This window comes from Suncus etruscus, chromosome 1 (genome assembly GCF_024139225.1).
Source record: "Suncus etruscus isolate mSunEtr1 chromosome 1, mSunEtr1.pri.cur, whole genome shotgun sequence".
Lineage (NCBI taxonomy): Eukaryota > Metazoa > Chordata > Mammalia > Eulipotyphla > Soricidae > Suncus > Suncus etruscus.
This window is the reverse complement of record NC_064848.1, coordinates 73,414,192-73,440,371: the sequence shown is the minus strand read 5'-3', so window position 1 is coordinate 73,440,371 and position 26,180 is coordinate 73,414,192. Positions and strand designations below refer to the sequence as shown.

General features: G+C 36.7%; 1 protein-coding gene and 1 pseudogene across 1 annotated transcript in view; both read right to left on the bottom strand.

The window, feature by feature from the left end:
- The window catches only part of PLPPR1 (phospholipid phosphatase related 1), a 257,000-nt gene that overhangs the window by 121,579 nt on the left and 109,241 nt on the right, over window positions 1-26,180 (bottom strand). The window lies entirely within an intron of this gene.
- Window positions 6,942-7,087, bottom strand: LOC126032635 (uncharacterized; annotated as a pseudogene).

Below are 26,180 nucleotides of genomic sequence, written 5' to 3'. Positions count from 1 at the left end.
ACAATGATAAATGAGCACTCATTCCTGGGGTCAGCAAGAGAGGATTAACAGTCTATGTACTACATAGTTGCTGTCCTTACATAAACTGAAAAAGGGGTGACAAATAATAAAGCCACATAAAGGGCTCCACTATTAGATGTTAAGTATTCGAACAATGGTTTTTCAGCTGCCAGTTCAGAGTATACCTGTCTGCCAGTATAAAATGGTTGAAAACACCACAAAGTATTACACATTCACCTTATGATAGAAACAAATGCCAGAGTCCTAATTCATAGACTGTTTTCTATTATTCATTATTTATTTAGCTAATTTGACCTTCTAAAACATTCTATCTGGTCCTTGGTTAAAGATATAAAGGTACTTTCATTTTACTCTATTTTCTCAGATACTAAATGTTAAATATGTATTTATCTTTATATATATTAGGGACAGATTCTCATTTAATTGGAAATGACAATGCTACCCAACTCTGAAACACAGCTGACCAATACCATGAAATCTGTATGTATGAGACTGAACACAGACTTCCTTGTTACTGAAACACTTTTAACCAAGAGAAAGAGCCACAGCCCCAAAGGGCTGTTGAAAAGTCAATCTGTTTGAAGCAGTGAGATCTGGGGGCACAGACAGGATATAAAATAAGTAGGTCATTTCCCAATAGATCTGCAGGCAGGAGGGATTTGAAAAGAAAACCAAAGCCAAGTGACTCTCTCTGTGGTACAGTACATAACCATCTAGTTTCCAAAAGCTGTCAGAGAACAGGGTGAAGCAAAGATGAGAGGCAGTAGTCATCAGATCAAAGACACTGAGGACTTCTGACTTAGATATTTGGATGAGAGTCACATCAGTGGTTTGAATGACAGAAAATTGAAGGTATGTGCTAAGGAATAAGAGAAATAAAACAACTGACTTGTGACAAGGCATCTGAGATAGCAGGCTTAACCCTAAAGAGTGAAATGCTTCAATTTAACAGCACTTCTTCTATCCACCTGAAGTTTTCTTCTGAAATTAATGGCCAAAATAAAAATTATATAACAACAACTTGAGATTTCTGCATAACAGCTATAAAAGTATAGCAAGAAAATTAAAATGAAAACCACAACAGAAAGACATTATTTCATATGGTAACTTAACTGAAAAAAAAAAAAAAACCAACAACAGAATAAAGAAGGGTTTGAACAAATTTTAACAAAGATATTACATGGAACAGCAAAAGAAATCAAAAAAGATACTGAATTTCAAGTAGGTAATTACCGTGAGGTTATAGATAAAAATAGTGAGTTAGCAATGTTTAATAAAATAATACAAAATAAAAATTAACTATAGCAAATTAAAGTCTTGTTAAAAGCATAAATGCCACCAGAGAGATAGCATGGAGGTAAGGTGTTTGCCTTGCATGCAGAAGGTTGGTGGTTCAAATCCCGGCATCCCCTAACGTCCCCTGAGCCTGCCAGGAACAATTTCTGAGTGTAGAGCCAGGAGTAACCCCTGAGCGCTGCCAGGTGTGACCAAAAAACAAACAAACAAACAAAAAATTTAGTTATTTGGGGCCGGAGAGATAGCATGGGGGTAAGACGTTTGCCTTTCATGCAGAAGGTCATCGGTTCGAATCCCGGCTTCCCATATGGTCCCCCGTGCCTGCCAGGAGCAATTTCTGAGCATGGAGCCAGGAGTAACCCCTGAGCACTGCCGGGTGTGACCCAAAAACCACAAAAAAAATGCATAAATGCCATATAAACATAACTGAAAACTGTTCCAGACACATAGTAAATCAACTTGAAATGACAAAGGTTAGAAGGAACAAAAATATAAGGAATCTGTAAAACATGTAAAAGGCAAAACAACTATGAGAAGAGAGAACAAATAAATAGAATAATATAATCAAATATATTTAATAAAACTATAATACTATGGGGCAGGAAAATAGTGCAAAGGGCTAAACACACACTTTGGGAAGCCCAGGTCCAATATGACCCAAAAAACATGTAAGAAGGAGGTTAGGGGGAAGTAAATGAGGAAGAGGATGGTGAAGGAGAAGGAGGAAGAGAAGGAAAAGGAGAAGTAGTAGTTTACAAATTGGTTTTACACAAAACAAACGTCTTCACTGGCTTTGTATTTGTTGATTTACAAACTGTTTTCATCCAAAACAGATTTTTCCCTATTTACCCTCTTGTTCTACATGTCAAAAGCCTATCTGGGAGAAACTAGCTCAGATTGGGCCTTTTGCACTCACTCCTCCACCCAGAGGTGGTCTGATGTTTAATAAAAACTGCAGTTCTGGGGTTCTGGCTGACAGCTTCCTCTCTCTTGCTCCATGAAGCTGAAAGCTCCCCAACCACCCATGTTTCACCCACTCAAGCTTGACCTGGTGTATTTCCTGCTGCGACCCCAGCTCCAGATCTGTTTTTCTGGGGTGGGATTATGGCATGTGAAGTCCAACAGGAAAGGAGAAAGAAAAGAAGGAAAAGGAGGAGGAGGAGGTGGAGGAAGAGGAGGTAGAGGAAGAGAAATTTTAAGTGCCGAATAAAAATGTATTTACTTTCTACAGAAAACCCTAAGTTTTTGTCACGTTACTGAGCTGTAAAGGAAAAGAAATCCTATAGTTAATCTGTTATTTGAAACATGACAGAGGAAAAATTTATCTTTGTGACTTCTTTTCTGGGATATTAAATATGAAATAAAGTTAAACAAAATGTACATAGTCTAAATAAAATATGGCTAAGAATTCTGTAACTAAAGTGTTCTTGGTTTCCTGCTTCCCTTGTGCAAGCAAGTTAGTGAGTTCATGGAGTAGAAGGCAAGAATACTAAGTGTCCCAGTTCTTTGAGAAACAAATATACAAAATACAGCACACAAAATATCCCCAGATAACTGGTAGACCCTATAATCCTAAGAGAGAAGAAGTATATGTGTTTATAATGTGTAAAGATTATATGTGTTGAACTCTTGAGAAATTTAAATTTGATTCATTCCTTCATTCAACCAGTACATGTTGAATCCCTGTTATATTCCAGAATTTATGCTTTACACAACTTTAGATATTTAGTCAATATGATTTTATTTAAATTACTAATTTAAATTGTAACTTTAATAGTGTAAATTTCCTCCTTAATCTGGATATGAAGGGTAGATAAACATGTTAAGGTAATTACAAAGGCAAAGTGTCTGAGTTTACTTACTGAACTGAACAAAGGGTAATAATGGATGAAAGGGACCTGTGACATTGGTAAAGAGAATTGGGCACTGAGGAGGTGGGTGGGTGTGTTGTTTGAATGTTATACCCATAAACTACTTTCCTTAATGCTGTTGTGAATCATGGTGCATAAATCATAAACAAATTTTTAAAATAAAAAAAAATATGATGGTAGCTTAGTTATGGGAGACTTCCTTTGGGCAGAAGAAAATGCATGAAGACATGTAACAAAAAAAGGCACTTGAGAAAACTTTAATTTATAGGTGGGCAGATTATATTTGGGGATAAACAAAAAATGACTTTGAAGCTGAAATAATTGTTAAAGTTAATTGTTGAGAAAATTGTTGAGAAAGGGTATAGGAAAAAATTCTAGCAAAGTTATGAAAGAGAACTTTGAATGAGGATTCTGTGAGATAATTTGTGAGATGGTTTAAGTCATTTTGCAATTTATGAAAGAGCTTGAAAGCCACACTAACGACTCAGATTTTTATTTTGTGGTTCATGAGGTGCTACTGAGCCAACATATACTGGAAGTAACATGAATACTCCTCAAGCACCTTATTAAAACTCTAATAATGTATTGGTTCCTCCATTATCTAGATATGAAGGATCAATAAAACATGTTAAGGGAATTTCAAAGGAAAAGTGTATGAGTTTGTTGACTAAACTGAGCTTACAAAAGGGAGGGCAAGAGTGGATGTATAACACTATTAGAGTTATAACACTATTAGAGTTATAATAGTGTGCTTGCAGAGTACTAATTTGGTAGGAAATCTCTAAGTGGAATAATAGATCATAGGCAGGGGACATTTACAAGGCTAAAGAAGGTATAGAATAAAATTTGGGCAAAGGAAAACTTTCCCAAAAGCTTTCTTCTTAGGAAATAAAACCTTCTTTTGAAAGATTATTAAAAAGCACTGCCATAACTCCATACCCATTTCCATTCTAAATCCTCATCGAGGTCATTCTGGTAAATAGACTACTATTAACCACAAGAGAAGGCATCTTTAAAATATATTTATAAGGGCCTGGAGAGATAGCACAGTGGTGTTTGCCTTGCAAGCAGCCGATCCAGGACCAAAGGTGGTTGGTTCGAATCCCGGTGTCCCATATGGTCCCCCGTGCCTGCCAGGAGCTATTTCTGAGCAGACATGCAGGAGTAACCCCTGAGCACCACCGGGTGTGGTGTAAAAACCAAATATATATATAAATTTATAAATAAAATTGATAAATAAATATATATATATTTATAAATAATAAAAGTCATAGCTATGGCGGACCATATGTGGTGCTGCAGCTTTCAATGGGTTAGCAAGGCAAGTGTCCTAACCCCTGTTTACTTCTCAGCATCTGAGGTTTTAAATTGCATTTCCTCACATCCAAAATATTTCTTACCTCAGATCTCCAAAGTTCAAATGTAATTTTTTTTTCTGCAAGAAAGCTGCAAATTGCCACAGGCCCTGAGGTTGGTAGGCAGTAGGCAAGTAAAGTTTAGAAGACGATAAACTCAGAAATAATGAGAGAAAGAATATCCTCCAGAAAGAAACAATTCTGCTTCCAGCTCAGAACTAGATTGGACAAAGATCATTAAGAACTGGGAGATCATTAAGAAGAAAAAATTAAGGCCTTGATAAGAAAGATAGTGAAGAGACAAAACTCAATGTCTTTCCTTTGATAATGCCCTAGCAATGACTCTTATCTGTATAGTGCTCTGTACAGATATCTCTGTACAGGGCTCAAGCAAGGCAAACTAGGGGTGGAATCCTATATAATCAGCTAACCAAGAAACTTGGGGTACCCCATCTAAGAATACTTACAACCCCAATTTAGGTGCAGATTCTTATTTTTACTTTTTGTTGTTGTTGTTTTTACTTTTTGAGAGAGGTTTCCAAGCAGAGTGTCTAGTGTCTGCGTGTCTAGACATTCAGAGTGTCTAGAGGCCACTCCAAATGATACCTGGCCAGCCAGGCTGGAAACTTCAATTCCTGTCCCAAAGATGTGAAATCATAAAGTTTGAAATCATGTCTGTGCACATAGTTGTGTACCCTTAACCCCTATATACACTTTCTCCTGATTTGAGTCTCTTCTCTCTGAAGAAGTCTATATTTCCACTTGAGCTATTTCATCATATAATAAAACTTTCTTTGGATTTATGTGTCTTCTGAAATTCATTTTTTAAATTTTTATTTTATACTTATTTTAATACATATTTATTTATTTTGTACCACACCTGACAGTACTAGTACTTACTCCTATGGTCAGGCATCATCTGGAGTGTTCAGAGATTATATGTGCTGTCTGGTTTTTGACCTTATGCAAGGCAAGTTCTTTACACCCATGTATTTCTCTAGCCTTCCTAAATATTTTTTTCTGCAATGAAAAATAGGATCTGTACCTTGAATGGAGACTGGGTCTCACTTATGCTTTCCTTGTGAAGAAAATAAATGTTGTCTCGTACTATAAGAACCGGAGATTTCAAAAAATCTCAGTGAAATGGATTAATTCCCAAGCTATGCAGATCAAGTGATTGTCAGATATAGCTTGGAGGCTGCCATAATGAATCTGGCTGGACAATAGCTTTTGGATAATGGAGGAGCTCATGTAGATTTGACCACTTCTTTTTTTTTGTTTGTTTTGTTTTGTTTTGTTTTGTTTTGTTTTTGTTTTTGTTTTTGGGTCACACCCGGCGGTGCTCAGGGGTTACTCCTGGCTTCTGCTCAGAAATCGCTCCTGGCAGGCACGGGGGACCATACGGGACACCAGGATTCGAACCAACCACCTTTGGTCCTGGATCGGCTGCTTGCAAGGCAAACACCGCTGTGCTATCTCTCCGGGCCCATGATTTGACCACTTCTAACTGGCACATCTCCTACTGATTACATCCTAGTGAGACATCCAAGAGTGAGGTAACTCTATTTCAGTTGTCTCCTCCTGCTCTCTTTTTAGCCTATTTACTCTCACCAAATACCCCACTGACATTAGGCTTGTCAAGAGACAAATAGGTTTTTATCTTTTTCTTATTTTTACTACTAATGAAAATGTTCCACTAGTATAGTATAAACCAAATTCTATATTGTGGAAGGTGGATAAGTAATTAAGCAAAAATGATTATAATTTTTGTTGACAAGGATTTAGCAAAAGTCAAAGGATTTAATAAAAGAAAAAAACTTGGTCTGATGCAATGGAAGTAGAAAAGAGAATCTGGAGAAAATGAAAAAATTTATTCTAGAGTAGAAACAATAGAGAACATTCTAGCAATGGCTTAAAATGAATGAGGGTCAGGAGGAAGAATCCATTATTGCTCACAAGGTGGGAGGGGATCCAAATCCCCTGAAAATTGTTAACAACATCTTCATTCTTTCAAGACTTCCTGATAATTGTGTATTCTGATAATTTTACTCTTGAGACTAAATTATCATAGGGCAGGATTTAAAGTCAATTAATTGGGAATTTTTGTAATATAGAGCTGCATTTCTCAAAGAAAGAGCACATGAATCCTTGTGGACCCACAATATATTCCAAGGGGTCACAAATGAAAATCAATCAAGGAGAGGACATGACATGAAACTAAGGGGGCCAACTGGTAGTCAGGACTAGGGGCTCAGGAAGAAAACAAAGTCAAAAGAAAAGGAGGCCATCCATAGATAGAAAAATTGAAAAAAAAAACATTGATCAAGAGCTGTTTTTCAGGCAATGACATGTGGGAGTGGTGAAAGGAGACCAGAAACATTTACTATGAGACATTTTTTTTTGTCCCCCAATTCACAATACAGACTAGGCAAAGGGCCTGGGTTGAGGTGTATATGGGGTGCATTTATTGTTTGCCATCGAAAGCAAAACGTTTCAAGTGTATTATGTGTAAAGAACACAGCCTGTGGTAAGAATTGGGAGGCTTTATCTTATCTTTTTTTATATATATATATATATAAAATATTTCACTAGTGCAACATTCCCATGACCAATATCCTAAGTGTCCTTCCTCCCCATCCCACACTAGCCTGTATTCTAGACAGGCTTTCTACTTCCCTCATTCAGTCACATTTTGTTATGATAGTTCTCAGTGTAATTATTTCTGTGACTACACTAAACTATCCCTGTGATGAGCTTCATGTCAGGAGCTGGACCCTCCAGTCCTCCTCCATTTTGTCTCTAAGAATCATTACACAAATGTTTTTCATTTTTCTCAAAACCCATAGATGAGTGAGACCATTCTGCATCTTTCTCTCTTTCTCTAACTTATTTCACTCAGCATAATAGATTCCATGTACATCCATGTATAGGAAAATTTCATGACTTCATCTCTCCTAATGGCTGCATAGTATTCCATTGTGTATATGTACCACAGTTTCTTTAGCCACTCATCTGTTGAAGAGCATCTTGGTTGTTTCCAGAATCTGACTATTGTGAATAGTGCTGCAATAAATATAGGTGTGAGGAAGGGGTTTTTGTATTGTATTTTGTGTTCCTAAAATATATCTCTAGGAGTGGTATAGCTGGATCATATGGAAGCTCAACTTCCAGCTTTTGGAGAAATCTCCATATCGCTTACCACAAAAGTTGGACCAGATGGCATTCCCACCAGCAGTGAATAAGAGTTCCTTTCTCTCCACATCCTCACCAGCACTGCTTGTTCTCATTCTTTCTGATGTGTGCCAATATCTGTGGCATGAGATGGTACCTCATAGTTGTTTTGATTTGCATCTCCCTGATGATTAGTGATGTTGAGCATTTTTTATGTGCCTTTTAGCCATTTGTATTTCTTTTTTTTGTCAAAGTGTCTGTTCATTTCTTCTCCCCATTTTTTGATGGGATTAGATGTATTTTTCTTGTAAAGTTCTGTTAGTGCCTTGTAGATTTTGGATATTAACCTTTTATCTGATGGGTATTGGGTGAACAGTTTCTCTCACTCAGTGAGTGGCTCTTGTATTCTGAGCACTTTCCTTTGAAGTGCAGAAGCTTCTCAGCTTAATATAGTCCCATCTATTTATTTCTGCTTTCACTAGTTTGGATAGTACTGTATCCTCTTTAAAGATACCTTTAGTCTCAATGTCATGGAGTGTTTGACCTACATGTTGTTCTATATACTTTATAGTTTCAGGTCTGATATCTAGGTCTTTACTCCATTTGGATTTTACCTTTGTACATGATGTTAACTGGAGATCTAAGTTCTCTCTCTCTTTTTTTTTTGCTTTTAAAAATTAATTAATTTTTATTGTTGATTTTTTACAAGTGGCTAGCCAGTTGTGCCAACACCACTCATTGAAGAGGCCTTCCCTGTTCTATTTAGGATTTCTTGCACCTTTATCAAAAATTAGGTGACGGTATATCTGGGGAACATTCTCTGAGTACTCAAGCCTATTCCACTGATCTGAGGGTCTGTCTTTATTCAAATACCATGCTGTTTTGATAACTATTGCTTTGTAATACAGTTTAAAGTTGGAGTAAGTAATATCCCCATATTCCTTTTACCAAGTATTGCTTTAGCTATTCGTGGGTGTTTATTGAACGCTATGAGACTTAAGGGAAGTCCCTGAAGAGAGAGCATGGAAGCTACATTACTTTCTTTACATCATCAAGAAGATACATCAGGAAGGAATTCAGTGCACTTTAGATTTTGTTCAGTTATTCCAGGCAAAAGTCACTGAGCAATGATCAGGTAAGTTGGTATCAAACTAAAGGGACATGTATGGGCTCTCTCCTTACATCCTTACACCCAGTTTCAGATAATGGGCAAAACCAAGTTTTATACAACTCCCTAAACCTGTATTGTAGGCAGATAGTTGGGGGAATTTAGGAAATAATAAATATTTATAAAGAGATTACCTAATCCTAAAATAGCTAAAAGGCACAAAGAGCAAATTCCTAAGCCACATAACAATCCTGGTTTTTTGGAGAAGAGAAGCTGAGGCACCACCCAGTTGCAGAAATTCAAGGCCACACCCAGAAAAGGGTGGACCTCTCAGAAAAAAAAGAAGCTACAGAAGAAACTTGAGATTATAAAAAGACCACTGGTAGTGCTAGGGACAAAATTATGTAATCAACATAATTCTGTGACAATGTCTAGATTAATTTTACAGAAAAAAATAATTCCAGAAAAAAGCCCATACAAAAGAACGATATAAAACCTCCTCCTAAAAGCCATTCACAACCTGCTTTTCTAGCCTGGGTTCTCCCTTGAACATATACCCCACTTGCTTGCCTCTGTTTCTTTGTTTGCCTCTTTTCACTCTGGACAAGCCCATGTTCTCTTTTGAACACACACTTCTCTTTCTCACTTCCTATTTTCCTAAAGAAGTTTCAGTAAAAACTATCTTAATTCACCAATTTGCCTCCACCTAAAATTATTTTCTGTGAGGAAAAGGCAATATAACCACAATACCTATGCCAAGGTTAGGACTGAACTGATCTAGGCTGGGAATTTCCCAGAATGCTGGTATCTAATGTGGGTTCAGTAAAGACATAGAAACACTATTCTAGAGCAACTTCCCTTAGTCTCTTCTTGACTAGCAACACCAGAAAAAAGAAGATGTTTAAAATTTGACCACAAGAATAGGCTATGGGAATCAAAATACACTAGGCCCAGATAATTTCCATTATCTGCCACATAGTGAAATTAGACAAGTGACTTAATTTCACTGAGTTTTCCTTGAATATTAATGTCTCAGAGGATTTTGTGGGGATTTGATAAGATAATCAAATTAAATAGACAGAAAAGAGCCCAAGACACATAAAAGTTCAGAAAATAAGCTGTGCCCTTCACATTCTCTCCCAGGCTACATGGTATCCCAGCTTCTGGTTTCCTGAACTCACCTACAGCTCCTGAAGTTTTTCTTCCTGTTTGTCCTCCTTTCTCTTCCTCTGTGGAACTCTTTTCTTTGTCCTTTTTCCTGAGAATTAAGTCTCAGTTCCTTCTAGATTTTCCTTAATTTTTAAATTGTCTATTCATTTTTTTTGCTATTTTGCTCCTCTCTTCTAAGAAATCCTAAAATAAAATAATAAAATAATAAAAAAAAATGACCCCAAAAGGAGCCAAAAAGGCACTTAGAATAAATACTCATCTCTTTGTTCTACAAAGCAGTTCAGAATATCTTTCCCTAGTAACATGAAGAAATAGATACCTGTGGTGGAGCCTGAGATGATTAATTTTCTAAAGTCTATCCAAGAACAGAAAACTGTGGTGATTCCCTTACAGATATAATTCTATGCATGCATACAAGACATTCTTGACAAATTTTAAGTGCACTAACTTACTAGAAACATACTAGTTCTCTAGGAAGTGTGTAGCATTCTGCTCTGAGTCAGAGAACAACCTACCACCTGTGAGTTCACATGAGGCCATTGATTTGACCACAGGGTAATTTGAAGCACATTGCCTTTTTTGTGGAGCAAGGATGGAAGATTCTGTGAGGCACACACATAACTTCTCATCAGCCATACTGTGTTAAAAAGACTGGAATGATATTTTGCCCAACAACATCTGATCTTACGATACCCAAGACTTTTCTTATAAAGTAAGAAAAATCAGAAATCTCTCAAAATTTTGAAGAGCACATTGAAGTATGGCTTGAAATAGTAAAATATTAAAATGTGTAAACAAAGTCCCTTGTTTCTTCCCCTACTGATACCATATATTTGGAGCAGTATTTTTTAGTCTGGAGACTAAGTTCTTTCCCAATATCTTTTCATTATGATCTGCCATCACTGATAACCCAGAGCTCAGATAAAGTTCTTTTTTTCTAATTTGAAGGAGAGAAAAATTAAGAAGTGAGCATTTTGTCAGTTATTCCTCTGGTATTAATGGAAGTAAAGAAATGCTTTCCAGCTAAATTTCATGCTAGGAGCCTGTTTTGCTAGATTGTTCAACTCTACTTTCACTATACTGTCTATATCAGTTCTAAAATGCTCTGCCAAATCAAGGCCTATGTTTGTGAAATGATCTTCTCTTTTTCCTGCATCAAGATCAGGTCTTTTCTCTTAAATAGCTTGGTATCGTAGAAGGGGTGGTTGATTGGGGTTTGCATTTTCTGTCTCATGAGCTCTGTCCAACAATGTTTAATATTGGTATATTAAAAAGTGTTTTTCCCTACTCCTTTATTCAAAACTGCTCAAGAGGGCCTTCTCTGACTACAAAAACATCATTCTTTCTAACCAGTCATTAACCAATAAATATTTATGGAGACTTTGTTATGTGCCAGGTCTCTTGTTGGTCACTGAGAATCAAGAGATAAATTAACTATTCTCATGGTAGAAGACATGTGAAAAAATGGGGTGGACATTAAGTAATATCAAGGGTTATAAATAAAGTGTGATGAGAGCCCAGAGGAAGAAATAATTAATTTTACCCAAGGTACTGATGAGGAAAAATATTCCCAAAGGATGTGGTATTTATAGAGAGACTAAAAAGGATAAACTTCAACATGGGAAAAAAGAAGTGTTGAAGGCAAGTTCAAGTTCAATGTTTAAGTTCATGTAGCATGAGCAGATGAGATAGCACTTGGCATGTTGAACACATTGCAGGCATTCTGATCATTTAGAACACTAAATGAGGGGACTGGAGCAATAGTGTGGTAGGTAGGATACTTGCCTTGCAAGCAGCTGATTCACGTTTGATCCCTGGTATATCATATTATGAACCCTCATATCCAGTTTGTTTTTCTTACTCCTACTTGATTCTCTTCACTGATCACAATCTGTATCACCTTGATTAGAGATGAATTTTTCCTGACAATGGGAACTTCTGAAAGACAGCAAATTTAGCTGTCCTATTTCTCACCGAATTTTTATTGTCAAAAAATATGACGCATGAAGGGATTAGGGAAGCAATATTAAAAAAGTGGAAGAAGGGGGCCCGAGAGATAGCATGCAGAAGGATGGTGGTTCGAATCCCGGCATCCCATAATGGTCCCCTGAGCCAATCAGGAGCGATTTCTGAGCATAGAGCCAGGAGTAACCTCTGAGCACAGCAGGTTGTGAGCCAAAAAACAAAACAAAACAAAAACAAAAACAAAACAAAACAAAAAAATGGAAGAAGACACCCAAAAGATAAAGATCTCAAGATAATACAAGAAAGATACTAGGAATACTTCTAGATTCTTAGGTCAGAGACTGCCCTTAAGTGCAAGAGTGTGTACAGAAGAACTGTTTGAAGTTGGTGGAGCAGCTCTTCTTGCACAGGAGAAAAGGGAAAGCTAAATCACAGAAGTTCCTGTTAGAAGTCCCTGTAGTCCCAGATAAGGTATCAACCATATGAACATATGTGAAGCCAAGTCCAAAGATATAAAGTCAGAGTGTATTTAAGTCTAGCTTTAGAGTATATGTAGAACTTATCAGGCTGCTGTAATTTTAATAGCATCCAAAGTTTCACGTTCTAAGGATGGAGAGATAATACAGTGGGAAAAGCACTTGTCTTTCATGCAGCTGACTTTAGTCAGAACCACTGATGCTCCCAAAGTCAAATTAAGAGTGATTCCTGAATACAGAGCCAAAAATAAGCTTGGAACATTACCAGGTGTGGCCCAGAACTAAAATTACAATTTAATAAATTTTAAGTGCTATTCACAAGAAGCCTATAAACTCTTAATCATCCTGTATTAGGAAAAAAAAAACACAGAGATTTTAAATTTTTGAGTTCTGACCTGAATTTAATTCTATCTAATAGGAAATCGTGAGTTTTGGCACTTACATGGTAATTCTTGGCAAGGAGCTTAATCTTCCTAAACTACATTTTTATCTAATCTAAGAACTGACAATAATATATACTTCACCATCATCATGAGAATTAAATGGGGCAATTGACACAAAATGCTTATCCTAGTGGTTGTCACAGGATGGCTACTCAAAGATTTGTGATTTTACTTTTAACAGCAAATTAGAGCTAATAATTTGTTATCTAGGGCCAGAAAGAGTAGACTATAGAGCAAGCGGGGCACTTGTCTTGCCTACTACCAACACAGGTTCACTCCCTGTCACCCCAGATGGTCCTCCAAGCACTGTCAAGAGTGATTCCTGAGTGCAGAGGCAAAAGTTAATTCCTGAACACAGTGGGTGTGGCTACTCAGTACAAAATCTGTTATCTAATGATTAAAAAGGTAAGATATAATAGCAAAGATTTTCATAGACTTGAATCTTTGCTGTCTTGAGAGGAAGTTTCTACAGTTTCTCCTAGGAAATCCATTCTCCTTCACAACTTCCAACAAAATGACAAGTCCTTTATAGTTGGTAATTAAAGCTTATTTTCGCATCAAAGAATTCCTATTCCTATGACACTTCCTACTCAGTTATACAGGAATGTTATATTTTCTTCTGGCGAAAAGTCCATATTTGGATACTATGTTCAAGGGATTCTCCCACTATGTGTTGTATTTATGACACCTTATTATGAGAAGAGAGAGTTACCCACTGACAGCTTGACTTATAAGTCTCTAGAGCACACTCATCACCTGTTCTTCACATTGCCTTGCATCTTGTTATTTCTGCTAATTTTAAGTTAGTGTCCTAGCACTGTGCTGATATTCTTACCGCTTGGCTAGACAGAAGACATACACATCTAATTATAGGCATTCAATGAGTCTAACTACACATCGCATCAGAACAGTCCTCCTCCCAACACACTGGCTAGGGGTGTGGCTAGGAAGCAATAGTACAGCAGGTAGGGCACTTGTCTTGTACGCAGCTGACCTGGGTTCAATCCCTAGCATCCTATATGGTCCATAAGCACAGACAGGGGTGATTTCTGAGTGATTCTGAATGTTTTTTGAGTGCATTGCTGGATGTGTTTCCAAAACAAAACAAAACACACAAACAAAACAATCACTCTTACTAAAGCCTACTGCAGCGTATTGTTAACAGCTCTATTCTTTTTTTTTTTTTTTTTTTTTTTTTTTGGTTTTTGGACCACACCTGGCGGTGCTCAGGGGTTACTCCTGGCTATCTGCTCAGAAATAGCTCCTGGCAGGCACGGGGGACCATACAGGACACCGGGATTCAAACCAACCACCTTAGGTCCTGGGTCTGCTGCTTGTAAGGCAAAAGCTGCTGTGCTATCTCTCTGGCCCCAACAGCTCTATTCTTACCCACATCCTCCCTTACTATTTTTCTTCTTTTTTTGGGGGGAGGTTTGGAAGAGCCACACCCGGTGACGCTCAGGAGTTACTCCTGGCTATGTGCTCAGAAAACGCTTCTGGCTTGGGGACCATATGGGACTCTGGGGGATCAAACTGAGGTTTGTCCTAGGCTAGCACAGGCAAGGTAGACACCTTACCACTTGCGCCACTGCTCCGGCCCTTGCTATACTGTTTTACTGTTCAATTTGCAATTGAGCTCATTTTAATGCTTCCTGGATTTTGGCAATGGAAATCCATTAAGTCCAATCCATGTATCTTTTGGGGTGAGGGGAAACAGCTGTCAGTATTCAGGGCTTAGTCATGGCTCTGTGTTTAAGGTTCACTCCAAGCAGTACTCGGGGAAATGATATGTGGTCTTATGTATACTGTCCCCTGAGCATCAAACCAGTATCAATTGCATGCAAGACAAGCAAGCACCTGACCTTCTGTGCTATCTGGCCTTTCTGTGTACTTTGGATACAATTTACATCACTATTTTTCACTAAATTATAATTCTCTTACAATATAATAGGGCAACAGACATTTCACTTTATTTCTCTATTTGTGCGTAATCCTCCTACTAAAAAGGTCCCTCTTCTAATTTTTCTCTCCTAGCCACTCTTTCCCCATGGTAATCATTATAGTTTTCATTGAGTTGAGGGTTAGCTTTGTTGTTCCTTGTGAGTTCATTCACTTTTGTAATTTATATTCTACAGTGAGTGTAATTATTTAATAATTGTCTTCCACTTATTTTATTTAAATAAGAACTTCCTCATCCACCTTCTTTGTCCCAAAATGCAATTTCTTTTTTTTTAAATATAAGAGTAAATAAAACACAGCTTCTCTGTTCAATTACCTACCAACTAGCATTTAAGTTGAACTCAAGTTTGGGCTATTGTAATTAAGGCTGTTTTGAACAGAGGAGATAAAAAAAAAATCCCCATTTGAATTAGTGTTTCCAGATTCATTGAGAAATTCTCAGGCATTTTTGGACAATACTGTTATCCCTCAATATTTCTAAAGAATAAAAGTCTTGTTGGCTTCTGTTCAGTTCTGTCATATTATGATATATCATTAAACAGCTATCATACTGTACATTCTTGAAGGGATCATTTATTCCTCAACAATCGTTGAGATGATGGAAAATTATTTAAATGACGAAAGAAGCTTTGCTGAAAATACATGAGGCATCCTCTCCTGATATTTCACCATTTGCCAGTGGATATAAAATACAAAGAATATTCTACTTTCCTAGTAATTTCTACCTGAAAAGTTTCAATGCTGTTTTTATTTTTGCTTGCTTTTCAATACTGGGATCTGTTATGTGCAGTCATTAGACATTTGCTGAATGAATGAAATATGAGCATAACTTCTGTCCACCAGAGAATCTATTTTTATACTTATTAAGTTTTTATTTGATGCATCCAGAAAAAGTCATCAAGAGTAATTTCATTAAAATGTTACAGCCAGGGGCCGGGCGGTGGCGCAAGAGGTAAGGTGCCTGCCTTGCCTGCGCTAGCCTTGGACGGACCGCGGTTCGATCCCCCGGCGTCCCATATGGTCCCCCAAGCCAGGAGCAACTTCTGAGCGCATAGCCAGGAGTAACCCCTGAGCGTTACCGGGTGTGGCCCCCCCAAAAAAAATGTTACAGCCAAAAAAAAAACAAACAAAAACAAAAACAAAAAGGGGGACTGGAACAGTGGTGCAAGCGGTAAGGAGTATGCCTTGCATACGCTAGCCTAGGACAGACTGTGGTTCGATCTTCTGGCATCCCATATGGTCTCCCAAGCCAGGAGCAATTTCTGAGCCCATAGCCAGGAGTAACCCCTGAGCAACAATGGGTGTGGCCCCAAAAGAACAAAAAAAAATGTTACAGCCTTATACTTTTGTCAACAAAATAAGGAGGCATAATGCCTTCTATCTTTTCCTATTTTTTACTTTTTCCACCTTCTTATTCAACATGTTACAGATATATAAGTTCTTCCTCATCAATTCTACCAAGTGCAAATGTGTGGTGATGTTTATATATTATTGTTATTATTTATTATTGTTAGTTATTATTTATTTCTTTATCCTATGTGTTATGGAATAACAAATAAACCCAGAGTTGGGGAAAAAAAGAACTCCTTAACTGATTCTGATCTGGATTTAAATCTGGCCATTACACCTTCATTTTGTCTCCATCTAATAGATTAAAATGGTCATTATATGTTTTACTTTTTACTTTTTCATGTCTTCACAGCACACCTCTCCCAAAGTGTGTACATCAAGCAGACAGTACAGTCATCTCCTTCATACTAATCACTACTGACTAACCATACTGAAATCTGAAGGACAAAGGACCCTACTCCACAGAATTCTCAACAGTACCATGCAAGGTGCTATCTACTACATCTGTTGCTTCCTTAATCCTTACAAAGTGCCAGTGAAACAGGAATTAATGTATCTGAAAGAGGATAAACAAAGCTCTAAGAAAGGTAATGCCTAATCCAGGAGACGAGAACTAGAGAATGAGATTTAGAATCATGAGGTTTTTGTATTCCAATTTTCATGTTTTCCAGGATCATTCTGTAGATATGCAGGTATTGTTTTGTAGAACTGGAGCTCTTTTGTAAAATAAATACCCATGCTGTGAGATAGTCTGCAGCAAAGTCATGCAAGAATCAATAAATAAGGGGCTGGAGAGATAGCATGGAGGTAAGGCATTTGCCTTTCATGCAGAAGGACGGTGGTTCGAATCCTGGCACCCATATGGTCCCCCGTGCCTGCCAGGAGCGATTTCTGAGTGTGGAGTGACTCCTGAGCACTGCCGGGTATTACCCAAAAACCAAAAAAACAAAAACAAAAACGAATTAATAAACGAAGTCAATTAGGAGAGAATCATGAAGTTGGGTGGCTTCTTGCCTTGTGGTCTTTCTGGGCCTGCCAAAACCAACACCTCTCTTCATTCTACCAGTTCAAATTCAACCAGGCAGGGGAGGTTTGAGGGAGAGCTAAAAATACTTATCTAGGTGGACCTTTACAAGTCAAAGGGATTGGTGAAAAGAAAGAAAAAATGGGAATGTGTTTGCCCAGGACAAAAGCAGAGTGTAAATTAACAAAATTCTGTTCAAAAAATTGAGTAGAGCTACAAAAGTCTTCTATTGTTCTCCACTAGAGACAGTAACTCCCAGAATGGAGCTAGAGGCTGTTGATCCATATAGGCATGGTTAAAGCTAGGTAAATAAAAAGGAAAAATTAAAAAAAAAAAACTTTAGAGGCAAGTAAGATGGTATGAAAATTTTCTAGTTCCTAAGCATCACTGTTGATGGGGGTAGACTTGGCTGAAAATGTATCATAGGTTAGATTGTGCATGCATCATTCTCAAATCAATCAGCTTTTTCCATATCCTTGTCTTATATATGACAAAAAATTTTCCTAGATTTCTCTGAACTCAAATATTAGAACCTTTCTGTAGATATACTTAATTTGAAAACAAGTTGCCAAACATCCATACACCAAGCATTGTAATATGAGTTTATAGTATCCAGTTTCTTTTCCATAAAATTCTCTAAACACTCATAAGAACATTTTTGCATATATATATACATATATATATATATACAGCTTGAAAATAAGTTTGCTAAAACATTCTTATAATGAGCACTGTAATAGGAGTATATGGTATCCAAGTTCCTTTTCCATAGACTTCTGTGGACAAAGACATTAGAATCTTTTTGCAGGCATCCTTAATTTGAGAAAAAGTTGCTAAATGATATATAGAATCAAAAACCATAGTAATTAGGAAGCATTCACTAGGATAGTCAAGAACCATTAAAGATCTAACAACATTATGCATTTCCCCATAACTGTGCAAACTAATATTAAACCACTAAAGTTGAATACATAATTATCTGTTTGCAGTGAGTCATAGAACAAAAGAATAGCTATTAAGATCAATATAGGTAGAACACACAGTTTAAACAATATAGTGACTGATGCAAACTGGATCAAGAGAGTTACATAAAAGAGAGTTAATTTTGGGAGGTGGCCCAGGTACAAGAAGTTCTGAAAGCAGCTTCTCAGTTGGGCTTTGCTGGACTTGGTTTCTTCATCTTCACCTTCTGTGGTATGTGGTAGGCTGCTGAATTCTCCTTGGACAGGAAGACCTTTGGTACCTGGGCCAGAATCTGGGTGGGGGACTGGCTCATCTCCTTGATGTTGATTCCCATCCAATGTGGCTATCTCTTTGGCATCTACCCCATCAGTAATAAGCTACTGCAGGTTGGGTGGGGGCATAAAGTGACTCTGGTAGAAGAAATGTGGTGAGTGTCGGTATTTGAGATACTTCCCAGAGTCTTCAGCTCATTCCTCTTCACTTGCCTTGCTTCTATCCTGCCTGATGGGGCCTCTGCCACCATGGATGATGGAGCAGTTGAATGAGGTTGAGGAATGAATTGGCAGAATCTATGTTGATTGGGAGCATAGTGGTTATCTTTCAAGGACACACCACCAGATCAAGATACATTTGCAGCTTTTGTACCCCTCTCTCCTTTCACATCAAACTCCACAGTCTCCAATGCTACACAGAAACATTCTAAGATTGTTTCTTTTAATAGTCCAGTGAACAAAGACATCTTCTTATGTGTCATTTCTGTTGATAAATCCATAACCATTCTGGACATTGAACCATTTGACAGTGCCCAGGACTTGAACTGCCAGCACTGGCTTGTCCACCTGACTCCAGGCTTGGGATGTGGGATATCTCTGGTTGAGCCATTTTCAGACTCTGAGTCTGCAGAGGCAGCAGCCAACTTACTATGCTTGGGATATGAGAGTCTCTTTGGTTTAGTTCCAGTAGTGAACAATAAATTATCAGCCCGGCAAAGATTTAGATTGAAAACTCATCACCACTGGGAAGACACCCTTCTCCTCTTGGGGCATGTGTGCAGGAGAATATAGGTAGTCTGGTATGTACAAGCCAGAGTGAGAAATGCAGGTGGATGAATCAGATCAAGATGAAGCCATTCAAAAGAAGGGCCATGTGCACTGATGTTCCAGTGAAAAGTACAGAACATTTAGACCAGCTCAAGGGGGCCGTCATGGTGATTATCCACCAGAAGTCAAGTCACACACCATAGTTTGTGTCTTCTCAGGTCCCTGGATCCCTATTTGAATGCCTGATGTAAAGTAAATCCACATGTCATATTTCCAACTCCGGGTGTGATGGTCTGAAGCAGGGTAGCATGAATTAATAAACAAAGCCAATCAAGAGAGAATCTTGGAGTCAGGTGGCTTCTCACTTCATGGTTTCTTGGGCCCGCCAAAACCAAAATATGTCTGGGGTGACAATATAGTATATATAGCATTTGAATTGCATACAGCCAACTCTATACCCAGTATCTCATTCAGTCCCCAGAGCCTTCCAGAAATAATTTCTGAGTACAAAACCAGAAGTAAGTTCTGAGCACTGCCAGGTGTGCCCCCCCCCAAAAAAAAACAATATTAAAAACTTTATACATAGTTTAATTATGTTTATTATAGTTTATGAAATTTGTTAACAATAGTATTATTTAGTTTTGATATACATTTACCATATCTCATCACCAATATCTTTATGTTATTTCTAGTCCTCATCATTCCTACCTTGCTTGGCAGTCTCAATTTTTTAATAAAGGCCCAAAGGAGTGTTATTATTTGATACTTTCTAAGAATATATAAATAATTTTATAAAGCATTTAGCCTAGTACCCACATAGAGTAAGCATTCAAATTTTTTAATTCTTTAAATAAGAAATACATAGACCGAGTACTCATTAATTCCAAATATGGTGTTTTTTGGAGAGTCAGTTATATGTAAGACAGAAGATGCTCTATATAGCTTAATATTTATAAATGTAATTATGGTTCAGTGACTTATGAGATGCATGTTACTGGCTACTTTATGAAGAAGAAATTGAGACATAAAAATTCAATGTTTTAATTTAATTTTTTAAGTTACTTGGGCACAAACTCTAGTTTGTATCTAGATAGACTGTGTTCCATGAAACCAATTAGACAGGTATAGGCAAGATGACAGAATTATTATTGTATGATAAAAACACTTAATTATTGCATGGCAGATAGAAATGATCATTTAAGAGTATTACTTGACTTATTCTATGTCTGTTGCCAGTGTAACTTGATACAATAGCATAACTCAAAATGCCCAGAGGACCTGGATTTATATTCTGCCTTTGCAGCTTACTTGATTTTACTTACCCCTTGTGAATAACTTGATCTCTTGAATCCACATGCTTATCTACAGAGTGAGAATAACAGTATCCTCAGGAGCCTATTTGGGGGAATCAAATAAAGCATGGATACTCAGAATCTTTGGATACCCTGCTACATTGTAAAAAGGAATGTACTATGACCATTTCAAAAGCATAAGATTTTTTTTTCCAAAGATAATTTACCAAGAGAAACCACTGCTGTCACAGCATATTTCTGATTAGTACCCACAGTCTGTACTATGTGAAAATTTTGTCTTGCCCATGGGCACTAAACCAAAGAGAAAAAACAGCTAAAATCCATTCCAATCTCTATTCACTGAGCTGAAACCCTGAATATAGTACAACCCAAATATAGTTCAACCCAAAGGAAAGGCATTTTCCTAAGTTGTCCAAAGGAAGAACACAGGATAACATTGTTTATAACATTCTTTGTTTTATGTTTCTTTAATTTTATTCCATCTATTTCTTTGAAACTAAGTCTTATTTCTTTTCCTGACTTCCATTTTCATACCCATCCATCCTTCAGAAGTTCGTTCAAACCATCCTGGCCCCTCTCATTCCAGTTGCTTTTTTTCTTGTCTATATACTTTTCCCAAATTCAACCTTCTGTCCATATTTGCCACACAATCTGCCAAAGATCACTCTCAGATTGCCCCAGTGGTCTACAGGAACCAGCATATTTAGACTGTAGCCAGAAGAGTCCAGTTTTGTTATGAAAGTCATGTTAATAACTACGTAAGAATTTTCATCACAAAGCTCGATTCTCAAATAGTATGTAAATCTTGATCATGCAATCATGATTTATAAAATTTTTATACATATGAGTACCTAATATTCTCCAAGCAATAAGAGAATCAATACATTCATAGGGATACATATAACTCATTGACTAAAAGCTGTATAGGAAGAATGGGTAAAAGATAATCTGCAACACTGCAAAGTAAAGAGAAACTGGAATTTTACTAGAGAGAGACAGTTTAGATTCAGAGGAAAAGAAAAAATTTGTTATGCAAGCCCATGACATTTAATAGAGTCAGCAAATAACCCAGACATTGATTCTGTTGCCTACATCTTATACATACAATAAAATAGGTTTACAATCTGATGACATACCTACACTTTATTCTCAAGTCTAATGCTGACAGCATAAACTGTTCCTACAGAAGTTTTTCCTCTGAACAGCTTATATTTCTTCAGAGCTTTTTGTAACATGCAAGCAAAATCTCAGGTTTTCAAGGAAGTGGGCAGGTGATAAATGGTGAAAAAAAGATAATTATTCCTCCACTAAATCTAGTTCACTTGCCACTAAGATACGTAAAGAGAAACAGAGAAGAGGAGGAGGTGTGAGTGGGAAGATAACTCAAAAGTTAATTTACACCCACTCAGAGATGAAGGAAAAGAATCAGAGCCAATTTTTAAAATACCAGAGAAACTTACTAAATCCCTATTACTTCTATCATAGCTCATACTATCTACTTTTGCATTTCATCTATAGTTTCTACCTTCTCTTTCTAGCACAATCATCTGCAACAATCCTAGGTGTATTAATGCATAGGATTATCAGCCTTCCCTGCTGCTCCTTCCTTCATTGAGAACTTATCAAACATGCAGGTACAGGAGAGAAAAATTGAAAGATGGGATGGTAAAAACAACTGCACCAGAATATAACTTCAAATAGGTTGTGACTATCTAAATTTTATCAGAAAGGGGCTCTTGCAGTAGCAAGACCTGTATTCTTTAAGCTAGAGGTGACTTAGCGTAGGAGGAAAACAACTCTATAATCTAATTATGATCCATACAATTCAGAAACACATTCCATAAATGCAAACTCCAAAATCAGCAGATCTCAGAGAGAGTGAGAGAGAGCGAGCGAGCGAGAGAGAGCAAAACAAAATTATTAATGGAAGAAAACTCTCTATAAATAAATGATAAAGCTTCATCAAACTAGCTAGTAAAAATGATAGAAAATAAAATATACTTTGTATCGGGAAAGAAAATAAAGTCCTAGAGCCTGGTCAGGAGAGAAATTAGAATATCCTTAGGAGAAAAGTGTAAAATCATGTAAATAAGTACTATGTTATAACATGGCAAGTTCTCCGCTCTGCTCTGCTCATAAAATGAGTATTAGGTTCCAAGCCAGTGCTCCAAAAATTATATTTAGAGCAGAGTATTCCCAAGTGGCAACTAATAAATTACCATTGATGTAGTATTTTCCTTTAATTTTAGAGAATATGAATAGAAGAAAGTAATTAATTTACAAAATTAGAAACAGGACTATGTGAGAAGCATCAAGGGAATTTTTCTACTTTCTAAGATTATATGTTATCTGATATTCACGAGCCAAGAAGTCAAGGCTGTTAAAGCCCAATACCAGATGACTCAAAAAGGTAAAAGGAACTTGGTAAAGTATTCTGTACACCCCAATCATTTCCACTGAAGAGGAGACTATGAAGAGAGGCAGAAGTTTGATTCCCTATAGTTTGTCTGTTCTTTTGTGTACCATCTTCAAATTTTCAGTATTTGCTCGTAGATGCTATCTGGACAATCCTGAGGCTTTCTTATTTCTCTGTTTCTCATCTCCATCATAACCATCTAGGACCTATGATCTCCTCTATGCTTTTTTTTTATTATCTCACTTAATTCTCACAGCTACTCAATAAAGCAGCTGATATTTAACGTTGAGGGGAAAAAGGTGGCTTCATGTAAGCCAGCATTTCCTCAATTTTCTTTAAAAGATTTTAACCCCTAGGAACTAGAATTTCCCAATATTGTCTTTGGGACTTGCACTCTATATATGTCTAGTGGGTTGAGCAGAGTTAATTGATCTTAACTTCTGTGTCAATCTTTCAGCAGTTTTCTACAGAAAGTTCCTTGGATTTCCAAACTACCTTTAATTTTAAGTCACTGCAATGTTGTAAGATGCACTGATCTAATGGTCTGGAAAGAGTGTAATTTTGGAAAGCCAGGATAAATTTAACACAAAATAGTTTTCTTGACAAACTTCTTAATAAAGGATAATAAAAAAATAACCAAAATTAATCTAACAGTTCTTTGAACCAGGAATGATTTTGGGCATTTTGATTTAACGTCACTTGCTAACAATCCCATGTCATGGTATCATTAGTACATTTTTTAGGCAGGGAAACATTGCAAAGCAAGGTTTAGTAATATGCCTAAATCATAGAGCTTGTAAAGTAACAGAGATAAAAGGTGAGTCCAGACAATTTATTTCTCTCCAGTAGTGAGTGAATGAGAATTGTTACAATTGGTCTTTTTAATTTTCAAGAAGGATTATTGGACACAGAGTGTAAGTTTTGTATCATGCAAGAAGGTATGCGAACAATTAAAATTTTGAAGAACAAAGGATTCAAAAATTTGGAGCACAAGGACTGGAGTGGTGGTGTGGAGAGGTAAGACATCTGCCTTACTAACGCTAGCCTAGGATGGACAGCTGTTCAATCCCCCAGCGTCCCATATGGTCCCCAAGCCAGGACCAATTTCTTAGCGCATAGCCAGGAGTAACCCCTGAGCGTCACTGGGTGTGGCCGAAAAACCAAAAAAAAAAATTTGGATGAGAAAGAGTCAAAAAAAAAAAAAATCTCAGCATTCGAAAGTGCTTATTTTAGATGCACAGAAGCCATAGAACTCAAAGTCTAAAATGAGATAAGGTGACTAAGTGACTAATAAATCCAACTTTTTACAAGAAAAAAAAAAAAACTCAAAGTCTACTTCTGGATAGAATGCTCTAAGGTTTGGCAGATTTAGATTAACATAAGTGATACATGTGGTAAAAGAATAAATATGATAGGATATTTTATCTAAATAAAACTTCAAAAATTTAAATGAGGAACATAAGCACATCATTATTATGTGCTGTTGATTAGATTTGAGAGTCTATGAACAGATAAATTGTATTCCACTCTCTTTTTTTTTTCTTTTTGGTTTTTGGGTCACACCCAGCAGTGCTCAGGGGTTACTCCTGGCTATCTGCTCAGAAATTGCTCCTGGCAAGCACAGGGGACCATATGGGATGCCAGGATTAGAACCAACCACCTTAGGTCCTGGATCGGCTGCTTGCAAGGCAAACGCCTCTGTGCTATCTCTCCAGCCCCGTATTCCACTCTTCAGAAAAGAAAAAAAAAAACAGAAATTGTATCATCAGAAGAAAAATGGTGTGTTTCAGAGCCCTGTGATCATAGGGTCAATTATTCAACTTTCTTTTTACTAATAATAGATTAGAGTATACCTAGTTAACATCAAATCATAAACAAAGGACATGAGAGCCTCTCTTCCAAAGTTATTGTTAGAGAAGTTTATCAATTCTGCAAATGACATGAATTTAGGCAAAGAAATTAATATTAGCTATATGTTTTAAAACATATCATCAAAAAAAACATATCATCAAGAAACTCACAACAGAAAAATGTCACCTCACTGTCATGATAAAATTTCACTTTGCTAAATAACACATTTGCTCCTTTGAAGGGAGTGAAGGTTTTCTATAACTTCAGAGCAGTAATTGGAAGAAGCTAATTTCAAGCAATTAATGGTCAATGATAAATTGATTCATATGACAAAAAATTTTGACAGGGATAGTTAAGATTAGCATCACAACTAAAAGGAAAGATTATTTCTATTCACTTTGAAAAATGTGTTTGCCCTTTTGAAAAAAGAAACCTGAATATAAACAAAAAGTAAAAGTCTGGAAACAATCATAATTCCAAGGAGATATTATCCCTTGGATAAACTATACTCTGGAATATTCTGGTAACTCTTCCTTGCAAAGACCTCTTAGTTATTTAAGAATAAAATTTCAGCTTTCCTTTATTTTATGTCCAGTCACAGCAACCAGCTGATTTTCTATTGTAATCTCTTTAAAATCTAGAATGAAGTTACTAGTAATGCTATTCAGCATTCCTAATTTGGATTTATAATGTTTAAATCTAAAAAAAAATTCTTGAATTTATAGAATGGAACCTTATTTAGAATTTGGGCAATATATGAATGTATTCATTTAACTAACAGGTAAACCATCCATAACAAAAATCTTTAAGTGACTTCAGAAACAAATTCCTTGTCATAAATCTAGGCAAATATACTGTATTAAAAATCTTAATCAAAATATAAGGGAAAGAAGATTATTAGGAAGATGTAAAAGATAGCATTTAGAACAAAACTATCTACATTAGATGTCATTGTTTGTAATCAGTTAAAATAAACATAACAGAAACTTTAATAGATATACTTGAAAGTTAGAAGTCTGAGTGTAATCAGTGCTAAGTTAGTTCCAGAAAGAATGTAGAGGAGTTGAAGAATATTCAAAATGTATTCAAAAGGCAATGGCTCCAACTCAGAGTTGAACCTCACTTAGTTTTTAAACAGGGTGTTTTTATTATTATGAACACCAAATTTATCACAATAAATTTAATTATGTGGATCTATTGATTATGGCTAGGTACAGAAATCAACATGATTAAAACTAAGGTGAACAGTGAATACGACTACAAATAGCATGTACAATTGTTGCGCCTCACTCAGGAAGGGCACACATTAAAAATGTTGCACTCCTGAAAAAGAATTATTTGCCAAAAAGGCCCGCTTAGAGCAGTCAAAATCAGTTGACCCTTTGCGT